The 20,054-nt window shown below is 41.1% G+C and overlaps 1 protein-coding gene across 5 annotated transcripts in view; it reads right to left on the bottom strand.

Moving 5' to 3' along the window:
• Positions 1-20,054, bottom strand: part of PDE3A (phosphodiesterase 3A) — a 223,331-nt gene that overhangs the window by 144,573 nt on the left and 58,704 nt on the right. For 2 of the 5 annotated variants that reach the window (XM_068191865.1, XM_068191864.1), the window contains exons 1-2: positions 12,164-12,243; positions 11,749-11,875 (exon numbers count right to left, since the gene is read on the bottom strand). The exons of 2 other annotated variants lie outside the window; for them this stretch is intronic. The gene's annotated coding sequence lies outside the window, so the exon portion shown is untranslated. Of the gene's footprint in view, positions 1-11,748; positions 11,876-12,163; positions 12,244-20,054 lie in introns of those variants that run through there. One more of the 5 variants, XM_068191863.1, reaches the window with a different exon arrangement.

Below are 20,054 nucleotides of genomic sequence, written 5' to 3' on the forward strand. Positions count from 1 at the left end.
TGAAGGAGGAAGATGATGGCATTTTGCTTGTCTTCAAAATCAGCATAGGCAAAAGAAAACAGTTAAATAATCCATGTTTCCAGTGTCCTTGACACGAAAACCACTGAGTGAAGGCCAAGCCACTTGTGCATTCCTGACAACAAGGGTCTTTCTAGACACAGAGAGGCACATGCAAAGTTTGAGAATTAACTAAGTCCCCCTGCTGAACATGGCTACCCTTGGTGCTGGCAGTCAAAGAGGAAAAAGCAAACATCAGTAATCATTTCTACAAGACAGGAGCTGCTTTTTTTAGTTTCACAGGAGTGGCTTAATCTCCCAGGTGCTCCAACTCCAGCTGGCACGGTGCAGCTCCATCAACAAAATGCAGGGCTCATCTTTTACCACTGCTAGAATTGCCTGCACATGCAAACTCTCCAAAATGCATTCAGACCATCCCTTAATGTGAAAACTGCCCACTCCTTCAAAGCCATCTGGAAAACATCTCATATTAGGCAGTAGGGTCCAGACATCTACACTGGTCACATATTTGGATGTCTGTGTTAAACAGGGCAGTACCATACCACTCTAAGGCAAAGCCTAAGAAGCTTGGCATTAAATAGATTATGTATTGCTGAAAGAACTAATATTAAAAACCACAGAGATAAGATTAAAAAAAAAAAGCAAGCTGCAGCTTCAGAATTTCTGGAAAGGGCACCAGTCTTCAAGTCAATGCAAGTACTGTAAAAAAAGGAACGAATTTGACCTGCATGTTTAGTGAGGGAGATGGAAAGCCAAGGATCAGATAACTTTCCAACACAGCAAAATGCATCTGCAGAAACTGGTTTCGCACATAAGCCAACACGAATGCTTGGTTTGCAGGCACGAGGCTGTCCAAGTGAAGTAGCTGGAGCATCACAGGAAAAGGACAAAAAAGGCATCAGCTGTTGGTATGAGAAAAATCACAGGAACCACCCAAGACAGACTGGCTTGTGGTTTCCTTTGGGTTAGCAGAAATCATAGGAGTACTTTGCTGATTGCCTTAGAGCATTTGCCAGCAAATTACCACAATGGTTTCCTCTTATGGATAAAGTGTGTGCTCAGATTAGGATCCTGCATCACTGAGACAGGCAAGTTCTGCTACTGATTTTCATGGTTGTTAGAAAAAAAAAAAATACAAACCAAATCCTTTGTAGCTGATCTCTTCTGGAGCAAAAACCTTAGCAGAAGCTAAAAGGCCCCGGACTTTGCAGCACCAAGCTGAAGGAAGTGCAGTGTGGTAACTTTTGGTAAAAGCTATCATTATAAGCAGTGACCATGGCAACAAACAGGAAGGTTGTTTCTTTTTTTTTCCTCCAGACCCTAAGGGGGTAAAAAACCCCATGGACGTTTCAGTGTGTGTACATATATTAGTGTTTGTAAATCACTGCCACGTCTGTGTGTCAGGACCTTACTTAGGGTAATGTATATTCCCATTGATTTCCTGCTGAAAAAGGAAACAACACACACACATTTTTTTCTGTCTTTGTTTGTTGCTCAAAATGGATCACCTCTAAAAAAAGTGGAGAAGTTTTCAGCTGACAAGCAAGGGGCAAGAAAAGAAAGAGGCTGCTACATAATAAATATAAAACAAAATGGTAATTGTCTTTTGATGTGTTATTTCTGGCCAGGTTTTCTTCCAAGTACATCTGTTTAGAAACCACAATTAAATTATTCTGCAGCTAGCATGGGGGTGGTGGCAAAAAAAGAAAAAAAATCAACTACTAAAAATGCTGATATCTAAAAATGTCTTTGGGAAAGTGAGAGTCAGCTTTTTTTTTTAAAGATTACAAGGCTACAAGTACTTACAAAGTTATAAATCATTTTCAAGTATACTGTGGCACAGGAAAATCATCTGTGATGAAAACAGTGTACTGTTTTCATGCACTAAAGTGGCACCACATTACTCAAAACAACACTTGTCATGCAAAACTGAGGCCTTTGAAATCTCAGCAGCACTTCAATCTGTGTTCAACAGAACTGCCTGGACTAACTCACTGGTTAAAACCAGGTCCTGTTTGCCTTCCTTAAAGATGTGGATGACATGACTGAGTACAATTTCCAGCTTTTAGCCTTGGATCATAGACTTTTGCATCACTGTGCTTTATACTGAAGGTTTAAAGCACACAGAGTGCTCCCACCCTACTCAGGCATCTCTAGTTTGCCTATGCAAAAGCATCACAGAATAATTCTGACTGGCAGGGACCTCCAGAGGACTCCCTGCTCTAAGAAGAATCAGATTGTCTTAGGTTGGAAATGGGGTTGCGTATTCTATTGCCATCTGCCAGAGGTGGAGCAGTTATCCTCTGTTCATTGGGCAGTTTTCTTTATCTCTTCCACCACCCATCCTCCCTCCAGGAGATCTCTGTTATTCATGGCCACTGAGTGTCCCTGCACGGCTGAGAGAATTCCATCATCCCATGGGGAGAGGCTCCGCCCAGGGGAGGAGCCAAGCATTCCTACCTGGATACAATCTGACCTTTGGGACACCACAGCAGCCTTTGCCCACTGCATTCCCACAGGAGCAGCTTTCTTGCCCACTGCATTCCCACAGGAAGCCCAGGCCCATCTCCAGCAGCCCTGGAGCTTCAGAGGAAAACTCCATCCTTGTCCAGGATCCCTGCTCCAGCAGAAGCACAGCTGGCACTGCAGGAGGGCTGAGCCACCATGGGATGGGACTGCTGCCACCACCCTGACCCACAGGCTGCCAGGGCCTGCTCTAACTCTGGCAGGGGTTTGAATTGCTGCATTGTTTATTTTATTTTTATTTTCTTCCCTAATAAAGAACTGTTATTCCTATTCCCATATCTTTGCCTGAGAGCCCTTTAATTTCAAAATTATAACAATTTGGAGGGAGAGGGTTTACATTTTCCATTTCAGGAGAGAGACAGAGATGTAAATGGGAAATACATGAAAAAAGCATTCTTACTGAAACAACTTCATGATGAAGTCCTCACAAAAAGAGGCCTCAGAGTGATTTAACCTCTTGCTCGGAGAAATGCCAACAACCTACTGGGAACCTGACTGTTTCTTCTGGATTCTGGAGCAGCCGGTGCACAGGAAGGGCTGGAAACCACAGATCTCTTTCTCTGGCCAGTGAGGAGATCCCCTAGGACATAACTATTAGGTACCCGTCAGCCATCCCCTTCTCAGCTACCAAAAAATCCCATCAACTACATGGCGGTCATATGAGCATATTTGTGTTCTGAGTGCATAAAATAAAAGCTAATATCATGATTTCCTCATGAAAACTCACTCTGAGGACCACTCTACCATGAGAATTCATTGGTCTTGTGTAATATCTACCACACCCTTCAATAGAAGCTCCCAAGAACAACCACAGGACAAATAAAATCAAACAGCCCCTTCAAACTCACCATGGTCTATCTGTGAGTCACTCCTAAGAGTAAGCATATTTTTGCTGAAATCAGGACGTCTTACAGTTCTGAATCAATGATATATTTTCATTATTTTGTAGCCCACTGCCATCCTGCAATGAGGCACTGCTTTCAGATGCCAAAAAATCCTGTGTTCTTGAGCATTATCACAGTGTTTAATAAAAAAGTGTATGTGGGAAAGCTTTGTGACCTAGAAAGGAGATGTACTGTATGAATGATGCACCAAGCCCAGAGAGTGAGACGTCATTATTCTATTTATAGCTATAGGCAGAGGCAAAATGAGTCCAGTAAAAAGATGAAATACTTAATGTACTGCAGGAATTTTTATTTACGTGAACAGATTTTTAAAAAACCCCAAAAGACCAAAAAAAACCCAGCAACCAGACACAAAGACTAATATACTTGTGGTAGAAAGAAAAAATAATCAAATGTATAATGATCAAATCTCAGTCTTGGCCAATTTGTTCTCTTGTGTATTTAGTTTGCCACATCTCCAGTTGTCTGACACAAAGCAAAAATATTTCAAATCCATGGTTTATAAGTAGGCTATCAAACCCATTTAAAAATTGTGTTCAACTGTTTCCAGCAATCTCACAAGATACTTAGAAATGCAGTGCTTTTTTTAACAGCTTTTCTTCAAGGAACACCTATTTTCTTTCCTCTCCTGTGGCTGCACAGTGCCAGGGGCATGTGAGCCAGAGACACCAGCATAACAGAGGTGTCAGACCAAACCACCACCCCGGGCAGTTCAGGGAATTAAGAGTTTGCAGAACACAATGCAGATTCCACACCTGTGATTTTATGTCAATTCAGATTAGATAAAGTGCAAGAAGGAAGGAAAGGATAACCCATCATTCTCAGGAAATCACAATGAAGGACAGTTTTAGTGTCCATACATCCTGCTGTAATCTCTCGGTTGTTTTTCCTGTTATACTCCCCTTGTGTTGTCTGATCATCAAATAGTATCAACACTGAGCAGAAGAAGAGCTCCCTGAATTTATTACAAGACATCACTGGAGTCCATTTGTAAGAAGTAATTGTCACCATAACAAGCATTTCTCTCTTATCCCTGCTCTTCATGCAAACCTTAATTCACACAAGTAAAAATCCAAGTGAGCTACCTCTCCCATTTTTGTAGGAGTCAGAAAAATCACTGGCAAGCACAGGAGAGCTCAGGGACCCACTCAAACACATTTAACCTACATACAAAGAGCTAAGGGAGCTCTTAAAAAAAGGGGGGGGGGAAGGAAAAAGAAAAAAGAAGAAAAAAAGAAAAAAGGGGAAAAAAAAAAAGGAAAAGACACACGCAAAATCAATTACCAGTTCTGCCTTTTTGAGCCTCTGGATCCAACAGCTGGAGCTCGCAGACTCTCTCACATCACATGTTTGTTTATATGACAGCCCTTGTACATATTTTAGTCATGGAAAAAACAAAACCTTTGATGGCCATTTCAGCTGTCATCAGAACAACCAGAACCTTGCCTGCTTCCATTCTGCGTTTCCTTCTCTGTATTCCCCAGGGACTCGGAGCATGCTCTGGAAGATACACCCTCAGACTGCCTTTCCTAGAGGACTTCTGATTTGCAATAAAATAAGAACTTTTTAGAAGGAAGTTCTGACACACACCTGCAACACATTCCCCCTCTCTTCTAAGCAGGTGCTCTTGGTAGGCTAGAGCTGACACATGCAGTGAGAAGGTCTAAGCTCTGGAAAGAAGAGATCCACCAGTAACCTGCTGAAACATAACCAGTCACAAAGGAGTAACACTCAAAGAGAAGAGGCACTACCAGAGAAGGGACACGACTTCCCAGTGCCTCACCATAATGAAAATGCCAGTAAACCAGTGCCATTCACCCTCTCCAGCAGCCATCAGCAGACTGCCTTAATGCTTGCAAAGGTTCTGTAGCTTCAAATACAGCTCACAGAACCAAGGGAACTCGGGAGGACATCTCGTGCAACTCCCCAATATTTAGTTGTAATAAACACCAGACCAATTTTCTAGCAGCTGACTCTTGTCCTATACTCATTAACATAACCAACATCAACTCCTCACAACCAAATGAAGGAAAACGGACCGGACCAAAGGAGTTAAACACCCAACTTCATAAGCTTCCAACAGCAACAAAATCTGTTCTTCATGGATTTTTCTCACCTTTGATTTGCCTGCATTTTTGAGTGGAAGCTATTGTGTGGCAGCTGGGGCTGCCAGCTCTGCACCCAGCCATGTGTTGTGTTCAGCTTGCTGGAAAGAGTTTGGGACAGTCAGACCTGAGAGTGCCAGCTCATGGCAGTGGAAAAATACCAAATGGTTACTGAGGAGAAAGCCTGGATAAATAGCCAATTGTTTGCTGAGTGTTTTGGTCTTGTCTCCCCCTTTTCACTGTGTGTCTCTGTCTTCTCTTACAAAACTGCAGCTTTAGAGTTAGGACACTTTGTACTTTCCCTCCATATTACTAATTACTGCCACCAAGCCACGAAGAACTACCCCACACTAAGTAATTTTTCCTTCTTTTACATCATTACATTCTTTGGTTGGCTAGAGTCCTTTATTGAAAAAGGAGGTAACAAAGTTTAATTGTTTCTTATATCTGGTTTATATACACACAAAACCAAACCAGGCATCATGCTGTCCATGACAGGTTTACTTAAGCAACAAAGTCAGCAAGTCCAACTTTACTATTTCATATATTTTTCTTTTCAATTCATCGGGTTTCAAAGCCAAACAACCTCTTTTAGTGAGAAGCAGCTTAGGACTACACAAAAACAGCAGCGTGAAAATAGGTCAGATTTTGACAAGTCTCTGAGTTACCTCACAGAAAGTCTGTGAGGAAATTGGATATTTTCTGGGAAACTTACCCACATCATGTTTCCATTACTGAACAAATAATAAAATTATGAAAACAGGAAGGAGGTTTTTCGCTGTAGCCTACTGTATTTGTTTCTTTGTCTCCCATTAAATTTCCAGTGCTCTGCATACTTCTCAGTCCAATAATTTCCAGAATAAGAAACCCCATATTTGATTTATCTTAGTTTATATGCACAGAATTACAAATCATATGCTGTCATAACAAACAGACAAGTCGCCATGAAAATCTAAGTTGTTTAGTTTGGGCTTTTTTCAACAAGCCAACCAAACCTGTTATGGCAAAATAATTTATTTTTCAAGGAAGCCTAAGTGGCAAAGTCTAAATGTTCAACCTCTTGTGTTTTTAAACTGAGATGGCTGATACAGGCACATATGAGGTCACAAATTAGAGGAATGCTTTTAAGAAAGCATCTGGGAGCAAGTAGCAGTGGTACAAATGGAGCACATGGCAAGATCCCCTGACCTGCCAGAAGGACGTGCTAGAAAACATCTGGCTCAACTTCCCCATTTGTGGAATTCCACAGGAGCACAACCAGAAATGTGTCCCCTGTCTGCAACAACCAACCAAGCTGTTTTACCACTTCCAGGACTGATCCATTCAAGTGACAACGAGACGGAAACAAAGCAAGAAGTCCTTTTAGGATATGCAAAACAGGCCAACATCAGAAGGGTAAATGGAGTCAAGAGCTAAGGTGGGGCTTGCAATATTCCCTCCATGGGCTCATCCCAAGAGGGGCCACATTCCACAAATCCATGCTGACAGGTGCTCAAATGCCAGCCAGAAAATAAACCTCGCTGAAATCGCTGCAGGCCTTCACTTTTTACTGCTGGGCTCAACACTTCAACACAGTTAAGAGCTCTTAAGAGCTCATCTGGTTTAAGGCCAAAGTATCCAGTGTTTTACTCAATCGTGTTGATAAAAAGGATTATCAACCACCTACTTAACACACTCTTTTGCAGTGTTTCCATCCCTCTGGCTGCTCACCTATTTGTGTTGAGGATAACCTGTTTTACAATATATGCAAGTTAATGATTCTCAATAGTGTACCAGGCGTACACCATGTGCTTGGCAGAGATAAAGACCTGTGTGTGCTTTATGGCGTGCCCCATAAAGCTTGCCATCAAAGCAGCCACATTAAAAAAAAAAACAAAACACACACACACAAAATAAGGGAATTATGGAAAGTTAAAATAGCAATTTTTGAGCCCCTCCTTCATACAAAACTTAAATACCTCTGCAGAAATATAAGGAAAATCTGTTACAACTTTTTTTTTTGTACTGGCAATTTTAACAAAATCCAGAATACAAGCAAGCAAGGCCTGAACCACAGTATTCCAAGCAAACCTCATTAGAGCAGATCGGGAATGGAACAATGCCAGCTGAACACTCTGTGATCTCCAGAAACACAGCATACATGCACTTTTGTATGACCTTCACAGACACTGCCATAGGCTCTACACCTTCAAAAATTCAAACAGTGCCTAAGGGCAGAAATGTCAGCATTCACACTTCTTTTGTAGTGGTTTCGTAATGTAAAATGATTTACTTCGTAAATGTAAAATAATTTTTTCATAAAGCAAAATAATTTGCTTCAGATTTTTTAGGTTTCCCTCACATTTTAAGAACCTTGCAGACTGAATAAAGCAGGATGCAATTTGATTTAAAATACTCCATTTCTTGACCTGCTGCCATTTGAAAGGAGGCTTCTGTATGGAATGAATGCAAACCAGTCTCATGAAGATGTTCTCCATTCTTTGAACAACCACCAATGAAACTCAGGTCTGCATCTTTTTGGTCCTGAAATTCCATCTGAGATCAAGCTGAACATTTCTTAATTAATTCAACTTTCAAGTCTAAATAAGTTTTACAGTAGCTGAGGTTCTCTCTCGAAAATACCCATTAGTGGCCATATCAGAACTACGTCAACATCCTCCCTTACACTGGGAGGAGAAAATAAAGCAAATCAGACCAAATCCACTACTTGTACCTGTGAGAGACATGTGGGAAGAGAGCTTGAAACTCACAAACCCTAAAGATTTGGGTCATTTTTTTAATAGGTGCATTCATTTACATGAAATCATAGAACATTCTAAGTTGGAAGGGACCACTAAGGATCACTGGAGTCCAGCTCCTGGCCCAGCTCAGGACATCCCAAGAATTCCACCATGTGTCAGAGAGAGCTGTCCAAATGCTTCTGGAGCTCGGTCAGGTTTGGGGCTGTGACCACTTCCCTGGGGAGCCTGTTCAGGGCCTGACCACCCTCTGGGTGAAAAACCTTTTCCTAAAAACTTCAGAACATTTATTATCATGATTTTCAAATTCTTCTCCAAGCTCCAAGATGTGTCACTGACGTAGAGTTTCTTGGCTTTTAACACCGTAGTTCTGTAGATCTGAGTTCTGATACATGAAGGTTGTATATGATTACCCATGCATAAAAGTGACATTAATCTAAGCTGCTCCAATTAGAAGCTCTAATTCCAGTAGAGGGAGAAGTCATTAAGTCCCAGATTCAAGGGCATCCCTTTGAGGAACTTCCATAAACTTTAACTACGGGGGCAATAAACACAGAGTGACAGCTCCTATTAACTGAAATAAAACACTGAGGTCATTTCTCTATAAAGCTTATCAAAATTTTATCTCAAGTAAATGATTTATAGCAGATAGTACTCATCAGGGCTACTCCTCTTTCTGCCTCACAGTCAGAGGTTCTCTTAAGGGGAAATACCTTTCAAAGAGGAGACAATCTTCCCTCAATTTGTCAATTGGCAGCCTCCAAGAGATTTGATAAGATAATGCTGCAAACAGACAGTGACTGCTTATTTCCACTCTGAGGGACTCAGTGCACATCTAAAGGCAAAGAACATTTTTATTTACCTGCTCCACTGGTCTGGCCATACAGAGATCAGAAGGCACAACCTGCTCTCCCTGTCCTGCTCACTTCCAGCACTACGACAGGCTCTTCAAGTATTGTTTCATTCAACCCAGAGACGGTGGTTTTCCAGGCAGCAAAGCAAAATCAAGCACAAGAAGTCTGTAACAGACTTCACAAAAGGAATCCTGGATTCAGAAGACCCCTAAGGTACTTCTCTTGACACTGAAATGAGCTAGGCCACTGACTTAAACCACAACACTGAACTGGATCTCCTCAGTGTGTGCAATGCTCAAAACTCCAGATTGTTTTGACAGGAATGCTGGGTGACCCAGGAATGCTCCTCCTCAGTAGCAGTAACATGAATTTACCAGGCATTAATCTTTCCTTGTCTAGGATGAAGCCTGTCATACAATACTGCCCCCAAAGCAAACCCTAACTTGCACAAGCTAACACCTTAGCAGGTTTATTTACATTTTTCTCTAATGACTACGTCTAAAATTCTATCGGCAAAGAAATTTTAAAAAACCAAATAAAACCAACAGAACCCCAAACCCTGAATTGCACTTCCTTATCTTCTTCTCTCCTGCCCATTACACTTTACCATGAGGAAAAAGGAGAGCTCTATTCCAAATCAGGGGAGAGAGGAGCAGAGAGGTTAGGAGATCCACCCACATCCTGCAGATAGTCATTGCAGAAACAGCCTGAGAACCTGGATGTGAATATTAAAACACTCACTAATTAAAGCATTCAAATGCCCACACGTTTTTTTCCTTCTGATGTTCTTCATTATTGACACTATATGTGAAGCTGCATTTAGCAGCCCTTGTGGGTGGGCATAGGTCATCCTCTGCTTCTGTATATTCCATTTTCCCCAGGAGAGGCTTATGCAATATCCTGATGTTCAAACAATAACGGAGTCATGGAAAATGTGCTCTTGCATGAAAACTTTAGGAGGAGGATGGGATGAGATGGAGAGCTGGCCCATTATACTCAAAAGTTTCAATTTAAACCAGCTGTACAATAAATAACTCCCTGCACTTTGCCACAAAGACACTGCAACGATACTCTCCAAAAACAAATATTTTTTGGGTCAGGAGCGTATATCCACGATAACACTGCGAGTACTTCCTGCAAGCTCAGCAGCAGCCACATGGGATCCTGCACAACTTCACCATTCTCCAGTGTTGTTCTGCTTCAGAAGCAGGACCTGCCTTTCTGTCTGTCACCACATTTCAGCCTGCTCAAGCAGCTCTCCTTGATGTTAAGAGAGAGCTTCCCCAGGGAAACGTGTCTGCAGTCTCTTGTCCTTGTGCCAGTGGGAAAGCCAAGCCTAATTCCATGAGCCCAGTACACATACGTGTCCAGTCCTTACAGGTGAAATTCAGGATGAAGTCATCTCTGGCTCTTCCCTTAAGCTGTGAAATGGAGGGAACTGAGTCCCCTTCTCTTTTGTTCACCCATCCATCTTTTGGCATAACTTGTAGGAAATCAGTTCCTTTCACCTTTCTATATCCTGTGAAAAATTTGTCTCTAGCAGGCTCAAAGTCTTACAGGCCAGGGCAAAACACATTTATACAAGGAACAAAAAAATGGAATTTATGTGACTGGAAAAAACTCAGCTAAAAAAAAAAAAAAGTACTTCATGATCTGTCACAATAAATGGAATGCTTTCTGGCATATAAAGACGCCCACAACCAAAAATCACTAGCAAGACACCATGATGCACGCAAATTATCTATTTTCAGATAACTTCAATAGCTAAAGATAACTACTAGACATTTATATTTTATTAGATAATGCAAAGCATGGTTTGGGTTCTTTATTTCTGCATGGAACCACTGAAAGTACGATGAACTGTGACCTAATGCAAATCTTTTGGTCTTTCATGTTTTCCCCTAGAAGTTTTGATGCCTACTGAAAGGTAATGATGGGGAAATATCTGTTTGCATTTTTAGGTAAAGTTTTCAGTGACAATAGCCAAGGAAAAACTTGGAAATATACCAGGAAAAAACAAACCACAAACAAAACAAAAACTCACTCAGAAGACAAGTGAAAACAATGTTTGATATTGACAGGTACATACACTCTAACATAAAGGTTTCTTTCTCTCCTTTTATAACTTGGGGATGACATGGCTCATTCAGGCAGCTGTCATGATAACTCATATTTGGCAATGAGTGGAGCTGTATTTCTTTGCTGTAAAACTTTGTGTTTGTTTTAAGATTTCCCATACCTTTTTTTTCCAGCTAAGGCAGTGGGCAAACATGCCTGATCAAACAACCATGCAAAAATATACATTGTATATCTAACCTGAATCCATCTGTCAAGTCTTTGGGGCTTCAACAGCTTTAGCTATGGCAAACTGACTTACTCTCCTCCAAATCCTTTGGCATTGATGCTCTATGTAAGTATCTTGAAAAACCCTTCAATGGCAAACAAAGACAAGCCATGCTGGCACACAACAAATATTTTCAAGCTCCTGTGGTGGCAGGAGGATGCTCTGCTAGAAGATACCAGGCATGTGTGACCTCTAACGACCCAAAACAGCTGTGCCAGAGCTGCACCTCAGAGGCCACGTTCCCTCTGGGGTTCTTACCTTGATCCACAAAAGCACAGCAAATTGTTGCTGATCCAGGCAGCTCAGCTGTTCAAAACATCACAGTGAAGAAATGTACCATTAAATTACTTTTCCAGGCACAGTTTATAGGTGCTGGTAGTCCATGCTGGGCTGGAAAAAAACGGGGGGATTGTTCCTTATGAGCGTTGTGCAGACAGCTTGTGTGAGTATTAGACAAACACCATGCAGGCTATGGCAAGAGAGAAGGATGTGGAAATAAAAGCATCACTTCTTTCCTGCTGACACATGCTCTGTGGCCATAGAACTTCACCATAGAGTCAGTGTCTATCTAAACTGAGGTAGTTTTAAACCCATTGTTAGCTATTTTTATCTTATGGAATGTTATGGGGGGGAAATATGATTCTCCTTCTCTTCATACTGTACTGATTATCACCTTGCCTTCCCTTGAAATCCAGCATTTAGACTATTTTCTTAAAGGAGCAGGTCACTAGACACCCTTCAATGATCCTGCTATGCAAGTCATCAAAAATGCATCTGCTTTTTTATGTTTAGGGTATTTTTAAAAGAGCCTCTGTAAGCAGAAGGCAAAACCAACTGCAGCCACAAAGCTTGTCAGCACAAAGACCAAAATGATCTCCACAGTACATGGCTTTAAGTAACCTCACAAATGTCAGCCTCTGCCCTCAGCTTCTGTCCTCCAAAGCCATCAATACTCCCTGCAACCTGTCACTCCGTTGATCCCCCAGCATTCAGACTCTCGGCATTACCATAATGATAACAGCTACTGGAGACTTTCCTGCTATTCATTCATAATCATAACCCGTCCGTTGTTGAGCTTATCTGAAACAGCAAATTTACAGAAAGGCCTTCATTTGCTTTTAGCAATTATCTCAGCACCCCGGCCACCCACTGAAGTCCTGGGGCCTGACTGCTCCAGTGCAATGAGATCCAGGAATCTTGGGATCCCTTTCTGAAGAGATTCAGGGTGCTGGTGCTTACAGTCCCCTGCCAGGGGTTTAGCATGATAATTTAGAATAAACCAGAGCTACCTCCAGGCAATCTCCAAGGCTTTGCCCCTGCCTTAGCCCAGCCCCTCCAGCCATGGGTCCCTGCACACACACACACACACACTCCAGTGGTTTTCCCCTTTAGTCAGTTTTTCTCACCTGAGGGGAATCTTCTGTCCCAGCACACGTCACAGCCGAGATGACCACGATACACAGAGTGCCACCACACAATATGAGACAGCTTCAACCCACACAGAGGAGCACCATAGCTCTTCAGCAGGCTGCAGCATCTGCCCTTCTCGTCCTTCAGCCCAGCCTTTTATACCCCTGATGCTGATGCACTGCACCTGTGTGCCCTCTGTTCCCTCTGGGCTTGGTCAGGGCACCTGGGCACTCCATGGCTCCTTCCCTTCAATGCTGCTCACCTGTCCTGCACAGCTGGAGCCAGTTAGGGATGAGGCTGGGCCACAGCCCCACTCCCAGTCACCACAAACCCTGTGCCTACAAGTTTCTACCAGTGAAGCCATTGAAACATTAAAATTGACCTATCCTGACAAAATCCTGATGGATTTTCCAAAATGGACCGGGTTTGCTGGCAAAGCATGAAGATACATAGACAAAATATTCAGCATAAAAATGGTGCTTTTCATTCCTGTTTAAAAAAGTTTTCAAATCAACACATCAAATGCTCAGCCTAGCAAACATCTGCAGAGAACCAGGAGCAGGAACACACCTGGCTTTTTGTGGAATATACCTTAGGGCATCGCAACAGCACTCACATATAGGACAGAAATCACTTCACAATTGGATATAACGAATCATACATCAAACGTGCAAAACAACACCACAAAAAGAAGTTAATCTGACAAGATTAACATTCTCTCCACCTTTTCTTCTTTTTTCCCCCCATGGAATCTCTACATCCTTTTCCTCATTTAGGCTTATAAAACCTCAGCTTTAAAAAAGCTACGAGCATAAGAGTGTATTTTTCAACTCCTCCCTTGCTGAAACTGATTATTAATTCAGTGATTATTAATTCACTGTCCCACACACAGAAGGATCAATTGTCACCTTAGGATAAGCAGAGATGCTAGAGAGAGAGAGGGAATGTGTGTGTGTGTGTGTGTATGAACACACACATATATGGTAACAACTGGTTTTTCACTTTTCAAACTATTTGCTTGGAGACTGGAACATTCTGATCCTGGTAAAATGACGCAACTTATTAGTGGCAAGAAGTGACTCAGTGCCTTGCACTATTTTAGAAAGCCAGAAAAGAGGACTGCTAGCTCTGGTACTTCCAATTCACACACACTTCCAAATTCAAACTTTATTATGGAAAAAAGAAAAAAAAATAGAAGTACAATGGAAAAAAACCTTCAAAATAACTCATAAGAAAGTACAAAGAACACTACAGAGCTTTCAACTTGTTCTTCTTAAAATGACCTGGAATGAGAAAACACCTGATCAACTATTTATTCTAATTATTCTAATTAGCTCTGCTATCAAAAACAGATCACGAGACATCAGAAAGAAAAGTTTACAAAAAGTCTCCAGGTTTTCTCCAACCATAGCTCTTTCAGTAAGCCAGAAAAAGATTGATTTAACCCAACTGTACATCTATGTCTCTTGTAAAAGTAATTTCCCTCAGATATTTTATGTGAGCACCAGTAAGAGTGAAGAGGTATCCTCAGAGGTGTCTCCTCCAGCAAGCAGTTGTTTCTGAAACTCTGCTGCATCACTGGAAGAGCACACACTGTATCAGGGCAAAAAGAACATCCCCAAGGCTACTCTGGATTTGCAAAAGTAAAGGTGGGAAGTCTTCAGTTCACTTTACTGTTAATCCTATTTCTCCACACTCACAGTTTTGCCTGGTTAAACAAACCTTCAGAGGAAGCATTTTACTTATTTTATGCACATATGAAAAATACAGATAGATTTATACATGAAGGCTCTCTGACACAGTGGTCACAGCATTGTAAAGAGCTACAAACCCAGCTTCCATTTTGAGCAACAACATTTACATACAGTGAAATGTAACTTATTTCCCCTCTCAGCTTCCTTATCCCCAAAGTGGAATTGCTCATACCAACCCACATTGAAAATAAGGCTTGAAAAAAGGTTAAGAAAGAACTTTTCTGGATCTGACACTCCAGCTGTACCAGCCAAGACTTCTAATGGAACTCCCAGGCACCAAAAGGTGGTTTTGATAAAGTTTATGACTGGCCTGTGAAGTGAGACAGGCTATGTTAAATACAGGCATGTTTTAGCTTAACAACTACACACAGGGGATTGTAAAACTTACTAAAGAAGAAAATAAATTTCCATCCCTAAATTCTGAAAAAATGTGGTGCAGGTTTAGCCTTAAAGTTATTAAAACTGTTTGAGTATTGTTTATTCAAGAAAAAAAAAAAAGAGGAATAAAAAAAGAGGGAGGGCTTAACATTTAACATTTATGAGAGACTACAGTAATGTCATACTATGTCTCTGTGCCCTTATGCACACAATCAACACAGAGGAGCAGGCATAACACCCAGAGAGAGTAGGAGATCTCTCCTACCTCTGTAGCAAGCATTGAAAATATCAGCTAAGCAATTCTTTGACAGCTAGTTCCAAAATTGCCATTTTTATGTGGATTTTAGAATCCAGAAGAGATGGTTTTTGTTTTGAAACCAGAGTAGTCTACATCATCCTGCAATTTCATGTAGTGTAGTTTCTGAATTCACAACAGTGTCAATGCCATACACAAGCTCTACTCCAACAAAACTCCCTGTAATCATGTTTGGTGACTGATTATGAAGAAACAGAAACCAAAGTATGCCTAGAGAGAAGGAAAAAATAGGAGAGAGATGATTAAAACAGAGATGGAAAAAAAAAAAAAAACAAACCTAAGGCTTGGTAAAAAAATAGAGAGGATTATTGTCTTACTTAAGTGATCCCCTGTACTGAAAAGAGATTGCAATCAGAAATCTGCCACTTATCCAACAAATTAGCCTGACTTTCAAAGGCATCCTTTAGCAGATGTGTGCCTTGGAGAATTCAGTGCACCCATTACGTGGCAAGCCATTTATTGCAGGAAGCAGGATTAGACTGAATCAAGGAAACAAAACCAACTCTCCCCCAAAAAGACTCTAATTAAAATGAGGCAATGTATCTTTCAGACAAAAGTATTTTCAACCTGAAGCATGGTCTGGTATAAAATGTTGAGAATAACTGCAGGAGCAGAATTCAGGGACCTCTACACATTTTTTTTTCCTGTTTAAGCCTGAAGGTTTGTGAGTAAACTGACACACTCCCTAGAAGAGACAAGGAGTGTGCTTTGTCACCTTCAGTATCAGCCTCTGACTTGATAAGCACACAAATTCACTACGCAACGTAAAAACTTGGTTTCTCACCAGCCAGGGAGGATGAGGGGTTTGTTCTCCAGATCTGCAATTGGCTTTGGCACATCACACCCTCTTTCTGCCTCTCTCCTCCTCAGGGAAAGTCATGGGCTCAGAGCTGTCTGTGCCCCACAAATGGCCCTTCAGCTCCCTAAAACTGATCTGGGGGCTAACAACTACCAGACTAGGAATGCAAAAGCACTCATGGATACTGGCAGAGAGGAAAAACAAAAATGAAACAAAACTACCAGGGACACACTTTTGATTGCAGTGTCTTACTTCACAGTTCACCATCATCGGCCTAATGGTTAAATCTATTAAAATTCCCCTCTGTCCCACTCCAAACTGCAGCACACATTCACTGCAGAGCCCTGACCAGGTCATTTAACCTCTCCCTTTGTTTCGACCAGCTGTAATGGGAGGATAAAGATCCACATCACCTGAAGTCTGAAGAAGTTTCTTTGAACAAAGATGCTTGGAAGGATAAGCAAGCAACAGAAACAACATGAAGCACAAATATGCAGTTATGAATCAGCTACTATAAATCAAAATATTTTCTTTAAGGAAAAAAAAAAAAAAACAAAGATTAAATCTGAAGGGCAGATTTCTAAGAAGCAGCAAAAGAAGTGAACTCAGATATCTGATTATACTTGGGATGCTAAGAAAATGAAGTTCTCCAAGCAGCAAGTTCACATGTGAAGAAAAACATTGTTCCAAAAATGCAAAGTTTTACAAAAAAAGTCCATTTATAACAGTGTTCAAATGTTTCAGATTCTTTAGGGTTTTAAGTCTAGTTTCTCTAATATATGGGCATTTTTGGCTATTCCTACTACTTCTTTGTGATCATTTGCTCAAGCATTCAAAGGCAGGTATTGAACATGGGAACCCCTTTCCTGCATGTCAAATATGCCCTAAAAATCCAAAATGGGTTTAGCACAGACAAATACATAAGAGAATGTAACATGAGCTTTTGGACATTTGACCCAGTTTGGAAATTTTCAGTTGGTTTCTGTTCTTTCCATTTACCAGGTGAATGTCCTGCCTTCCCAGCTTTTAGCTTCTCTAGTTAAAGAATGAAATCCCAGGCATTCTCTGCTCCAGGAACCTTCACACCCCCTAGACATTCCCAAAACATCCAGCATTTGGAATAACACATGGAACAGCTCTGTTTACCTCAAACTCCATTTAATCTTGTGCTAGACAAGACTGGATGCAAAGGAAAGACTGTAATAACGTAGGCAGAAGCACTTAAATTTATTGTCAATTCAGAGATTAATGAATTCCAAAATTCACCTGATCTGGAGTGCACCCCTATAATAAACTTCACCCTGCACATAAAACCACATGTGCTCACCCCAAAGCTTTGCTCCAGAACACTTCTCTTATTCATTAGCATATTGCACCCCTTCTCTTTAAAGTATATACATTGCAATCCGACCTCTTCCCAGAAGTGAATTTTGTACATTATTATGATGATACATTTTTAAGAATTCAGTTTCTCAGTCCCAGTTAAGGAGGGGATTGTACATTATTATGATGATACATTTTTAAGAATTCAGTTTCTCAGTCCCAGTTAAGGAGGGGATTTCATAGTCTCCTGTGTGTTCTTGTCCTGGCCTCTGCAAACAAGTGTCTAAACTATCATCTGATACTCTTAAAACTGTGACACTCCAACCTGGTCCTAACTTCTCTCCTAACAGCAAAGCAGCAATTGGTCTGGACAAGAGCCCACTTAATTTTTTACCACCAAACCCTATGTCAGGAAAAGAATACCTTTTTGTTTTAATTCTGTTCAGTCCCTTAATGGCTCTCATTAATTGCCAGGGTCCACCTTTCAATTGAGCAGCTCTGGTGTTTAACAACACACACAATTAGCCGGCCCTGTTACTGTTTATCTGGGAGGCAGGCACGGAAATTTCCAAGTGTGTGGTGTCTGCCGTGCCCATTAGAAGGAGGAAGAGCGAGGACATTAGTCTTTGTGACATATGGTATTCAGATGCACCCCACTGACACAGAACATGAACGGCCTTGGGGCACTGATGGTGAACACGTAACCTCTGAAGCCATCACGGCCCAACTGTCCACCAATTTATCACTGTCTTACAAAAGCCATGTGCACTCACTCACTCCTGCTAACCATCATTTCAAAGGGGCTGGCATGTCACTACAAAAGGGACGGTCAATAAAACTGTCGGTGCACTCTAAAGCTTTTTCCGTGCTGGGCACTGGGTTAGGTGGGAACCAGCAGAAGAAGTTCTGCCTGCCCGTCTCTGTCCCCACACTCAAATGCACAGCTGGGAGCAAACATGAAAAAAAAAAAACTTCTTTGGAGGCAATGAAAAACGAGAGCCAAATGAAATTCTTACTTCTCATTTTGCCTCCATGCTTTGCAAATCCTCTCAAACTCCTTGCAATAATGTAAATGAAAACAGATGCAAATGCAGGCAGAAGAACCAGTAAATAATTGACTGTCTGATTACCGTTGTCTGCTACTCTGCAGAGCTCATTTGGTAATTATGAGAAACTGCAAACAACCTATGGATGCATTTAAAATCAACACATTTAGGGGCTGCGGGGAGAAACACATTGCATCACATTTTCTGCACTGTTATTCCTTTTAACTCCTTATTTTGAGCTTAATAAATCTACTACTTCATGTATTTTGAATTTAATAGAGACATATAAATCAGAGATTAATATTTTTGCTGCTGTGCTGAAGGAAAGTGAAAAATCTTGCTGTTAGATTCTGGCATGGCTTGTATTTCTTAATTCTTGTTTACCTTAATCTATAGACTAACAAGCCCCACCTCCTTTCAGCTATGCACAAATACTAGTGGGATTGACACAGGAAAATGACACATGTCCAGCTGCAAAACTGCTTAAAAGATGCATTAAGCATTGCCCCTAAACCAAAACAATCTCTCTCACCAAGACAAGGTGTGCCGCGTTTCCAGACCCATTGGCCCTGGCCTTCTGAAGGCACCAGACCTGTACAAAGCAATCAAAGAAGGGTTCCCAAGATCTGCTTTCTGAATACAGCTGGGTATTTTTAATACTAGTTTGAAAGGGCAAAACAGAACTAGGTTAATACCAATATAGAATGGAATAACAGGATTTTTTAAATCCCCTTAGGCCAATAAAGAGCCATCACTAGGAACAAAAAAAACCAAAAACCATTCCAGTTGAAACATCCTTCCTCCCATGCTAGGTGCTTATGCAAGATGTAAGATATTAATAAATAAAGAAGAATAGAGTTGTTAGGATTCCTGCCTGTTTCTTTCCAGCTACCCCAAGCCCACTCTCCCAAAGGCAGGTAAAAATCCAGTAATTATTCCATAACCAGTCCACCAAGTCATCTTGTTAGAGGCTGAATGGCCAAGAATGCTGTTTTAAGCATCAGACAGCAAATACAGGACTAAAAGATAATGCTAGTTACTTCTATAACAGTACTTTAACATTAGGTAAAAAGAATGGAGTGGAACCCTAAGTTCTTGTCCATGAGTTTATCCAAGAAGAAAAAGCAAACAAGCAAACAAAAACATGCATGTTAAATACCAAATATTGAAAGCAATTAAAAAAAAAAATTTAGCTGAAGTTCACATAAAAACAGCAAAAAAGAAAAAAGTTATTTTGAAAACATACATAAAGAGATTTAGATTTAGAAAACAGGGCATTTTAGCATTCAAATTCTCCCTGCTTCTCTTAAACTGAACCTGAAGAGCTGCTGAGTATTGAAATGCCTGATTTAGGAAAAATCCTACATAAGATACAAGCACACGAGTATTCATTTGTGCTGGCCAGGGCAACTGCTTGATTATCCAAACTGAGGGCATCACAGCCAGAGCTAGGAACAATTGCTTTTGCTGCAAGTCCTAAAGACTGTCCCAAATTCCCCCTGCAGTTAGCACTGGCAAGCACAGCCACACCCTCGGTG

Source organism: Anomalospiza imberbis, chromosome 5 (genome assembly GCF_031753505.1).
Source record: "Anomalospiza imberbis isolate Cuckoo-Finch-1a 21T00152 chromosome 5, ASM3175350v1, whole genome shotgun sequence".
Taxonomy (NCBI): Eukaryota; Metazoa; Chordata; class Aves; order Passeriformes; family Viduidae; genus Anomalospiza; species Anomalospiza imberbis.